Raw genomic sequence first — 4,718 nt, 5'->3', positions numbered from 1 at the left:
TAAAACTAATTCAGCTTCCGCTTCTGGGAGATCAGACGGAGCTCGATTAGTTTCTGCTAGACGAGGAATAAGGAACATAACCAATACGGGGAACAAGGGAATACCAGACCATATCTGCTTTTGCGCCATGACAATCTCACTCGAATTACAGGGACCTACACATATTAGTACAGTATACCGGCGTCCCCGGCCAGAACCACACGTGCAAGTTTCCCTGCATGCGGCTCATCCGTGCTTTTATCCGAGGCGCTGCCTGCGACTCTGCATGGGAGAAGAGGGATGAACCGCAAACTTTCGTGTTCAGAGCATTGCATTGTCTAAGGGAGTAGGGTGAGTAAGCTGCGCCTACCAAGCTAAGCTTTCGTCGAAAAGGCGTCACTGCTTCCTTTTCGGCGCCCGCCCTTTATTTAGATGTTGGGGCAAGGCAAGCCCAAGGAAAGTCTAGGTTGGCGCTCCATCTCGGCCGACATCCTGCTCTCGAGAGGGTGTGGTCCTTGAGCGAACTAGTCATGTGCTGTGTTGCCCCAACGCAGGGGCATTTGGTGAGGAGCTATGGTCCGGTGGTTGACAAGCCACTGATCGGAGGCGACTAGACTGGAGTGCTTTCATCAAATGATGCATGTGGGCTGAGCCATTCCCATCCCAAGTGGTGGCCTGATTCGGCCTGGCCTGGTCGGAAAGAGATTCTAAATCTAGAATATGCACACCGAGAATAGATATCTATGTTAGCTAGCGGGTGCGGGCTTTCCCCTGGTAGTCCCGCTGTGTCCTCTGATAGTCCGTCTTGTCTCATCTTTCTTTGGCTATACTTGTAGCCAGCCATATTAGCTCCACATTCCACCCTTTTTGATTTCTGACGAAAAAGGCAGTCATCAGTCGCCCCCTTTCCTATTTAGCTTTGCTTGCTGCCTATTATGAGAATAGGTCCTAGTTCAAGCGGCCCGCCTTTCATCATCATCTATACCAGCTGCCATGCACGATCCCATAGGAACGATTTCATCGCCCTAAGAAGCAGAACGCGCCATCACCTACAGCCCTTTCCTTTGCCGGGGACTTTCACGAAATGAAAACGGGCGGCATCATCGTATGCTCGACATTAGTTGCCCTGGTGTATATCCCGGAGTACTCCTATGGCCGATCTTTCACCCATACATGAAGGCCTTGGCCCCGTCCCGTGTGGAGAATGCCCCCCTTACGGCACGACTTAGTCTGTTATTTTATTTTGTCAGAGTGGATTCGGACCGCCACTTCTCTGAAAGCATGGTTCTTGCCTCCCTCTCTCCTCCCTCCTTGGAGCTCGTCCATTCATTGGGTGATCCCTTGCTCTCATGTTCGAGTGTTTGCTCGTCGTTTAGGACGGTGAGTGACATTTTTGTTCATTGCAGTCGCCTCCGGGGTTCTTCGCACCTGGGTAGTACCAGGACCCTTGTGCCCCGAACTGCACTGCCTGCCCTATGACCCAAAACTCAAAATGAGCCTTGCGACGAGATGCGGACATTCTTCGTGCTGCGGTTCCCTCCTGTCCGTTCCCGGGTTGGGTTAGGGGAAGATCCGAGCGATTGCCTTCGCGGATCCAAACGTGCTCACAAGGCGCACAATAAGAATAAGACCAATAGAGACCTCATAAGGGACCATTTGAGCTGCAGATCGTAATGCTCCTAGAAAGGCATATTTTGAATATAGAGGACATTCCCAACATTCCACGAGAATATCATACCCAACTATGAACCGTACGACCACATCCTCTGTCACCCCCACCACTCTTACGGCTCTATACCCCAACCGAACTTGCTCTGGCCCTGGGTCCTCCCGCATCTCTTCCTCGGTAAGCGGACCATGGAAGCTCGGGAGTATCCGCTTGGGACTGATAGAAATCAGCATATCTTTTCCCTCCTGACCCCTATACAAATCTAGTGGAAGTTCGGTCGCGTCGGAGACATCTTTATCTGATTTTGAGGCTTCGTCGTCCGGCTCCTCCAAAATTATGTTAGGATCGGCTAGCTCAGCCTCATCATCTGAAAAGAAAACAAAGACAAAACAGATTTGTTTCAATGACATATCTAATCAGACTGAAATTGATGTCGAAGACACAATCATTCACATCAATTGAAGCAGGCAGGAAGGGCGCGGAAGCTACCATTTAACGAATGCAATGCAACCAAGGTAGCTTGCTTACTCTCCATCTAGCGTGCGTTCGAGGCAAGGAAGGAGGCATTGGAAAGACTAGACCATACACATTAATTAATACAAGAAAGAGGCATTCGGGAAGCGACTAGTCGCTTCTGGCGAAGCTTAACAAAGGCCGACTACTACATAGAGACAACTACTACCAGTCATGAGCGATAGTGAAGCCGTCAGAGGCAGAAGCTGTCGCTTGACGGACGAAGCCGAGCCGATACGATAGGCGGGCGAAGTGAGCGAGACCAAGATGGGCCAGACATGGAGTGGCGAAGGGGGCCTACTATACATATATGTGATTAGTAAGCGGTTCAAGACATCGAACGAAAAATCAAGTGAACTAATGAACAGTGTGATTGATCAGACAAGTACCAAGGAGCAAGAAAACGTATGCACTTTAGCAAGGGATGAGCGCGAAATCTGTTGCTTGTTCTTTCGGTAGCCTTCTTTCATTTCCAAATTTGCTTGCGAGCAGTCCTTGCATTAGTATGAGTTCGTTGACCGCGTAAGGGCGATCCATCTTAATGACGAATTCCACGATAACGAGAAATAGAAATTAATCATTCGATGTCTGCTCGTTCTCCCCTCTTCAATTCCCAATGAACAACATGATCTTGAGCTATCATTTGTTCAATTTGGTCGATCTGATACTTAGTTAACTCATTCATCTTGATGTTCCCACTGATACCTAATCGATAACGAAGCTGAATGGCTTTTTTCGGTCCAATTCCATCCATTTTTGTTGAGGCAATTCTTACTTGTTCATTGGGAAGTGATCTAGCTCTTGAGATATATGACATTCTTTATCCTTATCTTTTCCTGGTCTTCTCAGCTGGAATCTACAATCTACACCTCTCCAAACACAAATGCAATATCTTGAGTACCCGGAACCATGTTCAGTGCTGCAAAAGCGCAGCTGTAGCCCCTTAGAATCTTCGGCTCCTCGTTTTTATTCAATTATGAAATGACTCATTTTGATGGAGATTTGTAGCATCATTCAAGTAAATACAAATTGAGATCGTAGAAACATGAGCTTGTGATATAGCTACACCTAATTCCAGACCGGTTAATGCTAGAACTATAAATAAGGGACCAAGATCTCCTATGAAATAGAAAATATTATTCAAAAATAGCATAGTCCAAGCAAACCCACTTAAAATCTTTACTAAACTATGATCGGACATCATATTAGCAAATAAACGTATTCCTAAGCTTAATGCACGAAAACAATAAGAGATTAGCTCAAGGAGTACTAAGAAAGGTGCTAACGGCAGTGGGACTCCTGCAGGTAATAAGAAGCTAAAAAAATGAAGCCCATGTCTTTGAAATCCAATGATAGTAATGCCTATAAAAATGGAAAATGAAAGAGCCAAAGTAATGAGAAAATGACTTGTCACTGTGAAGCTAAAGGGTATCATACCCTGGGGATTACGAAATAACGAAAAAGTAAAAGTGACCGAGATGCGAGGGAAAAACTTCTGTTTCAAATTTCTGGAAAGACCACCTATTTGTTTGTTTACCAGGTTCAGCAGGAAATCATAAAGAAGCTCGACCAAGGATTGCCATGCATTTGGCACTGACTTTCCACCTCCCTTTTTTCGTAACAACAAAAAAAAGAAAAACGACCAAAACGACAGTGAGCAGCATATACAAGTCTTCATTTGTAAATGATAAATATAAGTTGCCCACATGAAGATCAATTATTGGGATAATGGCAAATTGATCCAATGGGGTTTCCAAAAAAAAGCGGATTCGGAGCACTTACTGGGCTACCCGGCTGGAAGTCTTGGGGCTTCCATATTTCATTAGAAAGATGAACCACGCCTCTGTTCCAAGTGAAGCTTTCATGCCCCTTGAAATGTAAATCTATGAAAGTCTCCCTTAGACTCCAGGGAGAATCCGGGCCCAGAAACTGGTCACAAAACTCGGTCACATTGTATGACGCTGGCAAAACCAATTTAGCCTACTACATGTATGATTCTATCATTTTTGTGATTTCTGAAAACAAAGCGTCTCTATTTTCGGGATCTATTCCATATATTTGGAACAGGAGGTCCCTGTCTTTCAAGGTAGGTGTCTCCACCCCCTCCAAAAGCTGGTTCACAAGCTGCGGATCCATCGTAGGATGGAAAAAATCTCTAATAAAAGAATGGACGTGACAGACGCTTTGTACAGTTTTTATTGTTAAATCAAAATTTTCCATGTCCAGGTAACTCCATCTTTTTCAGCTCTGCTCCCGAAAAGAGAAAGGAAAGGAGACTGAGATAGGGGTTGCCCTTGGTTTTTCCAAGGAAAGCCTGATTTAGCATGTAACGTGAACATGAGCGGACACCCACACAATCTCGATTTGAAGAAAAAGTACCATACCATTGTCGTTTTTAGGGCGAAAAAGAATGGGTCATCTTTGTCAATTGATAACTGAGTGAGAGAAGAAAATCACGTTCTTAAAGCGGTCGGTTCGCCGGATTCACAACCTTCCCCTATTGGCCGGCTGCCCGTGAAACACATAGGCTCCTATCGCATTTATTGATCGAGAATGG

General features: G+C 45.6%; 1 pseudogene; it reads right to left on the bottom strand.

Annotated features, from left to right (window-relative positions):
- Positions 1–3,112: 3,112 nt before the first annotated feature.
- Positions 3,113–4,381, bottom strand: LOC119320491 (annotated as a pseudogene).
- Positions 4,382–4,718: the final 337 nt, after the last annotated feature.

The sequence above is a fragment of the Triticum dicoccoides genome, chromosome 6B, assembly GCF_002162155.2.
Source record: "Triticum dicoccoides isolate Atlit2015 ecotype Zavitan chromosome 6B, WEW_v2.0, whole genome shotgun sequence".
Lineage (NCBI taxonomy): Eukaryota > Viridiplantae > Streptophyta > Magnoliopsida > Poales > Poaceae > Triticum > Triticum dicoccoides.
The sequence above is the reverse complement of the archived record's forward strand: the minus strand, read 5'-3'. Positions and strand labels throughout refer to the sequence as shown.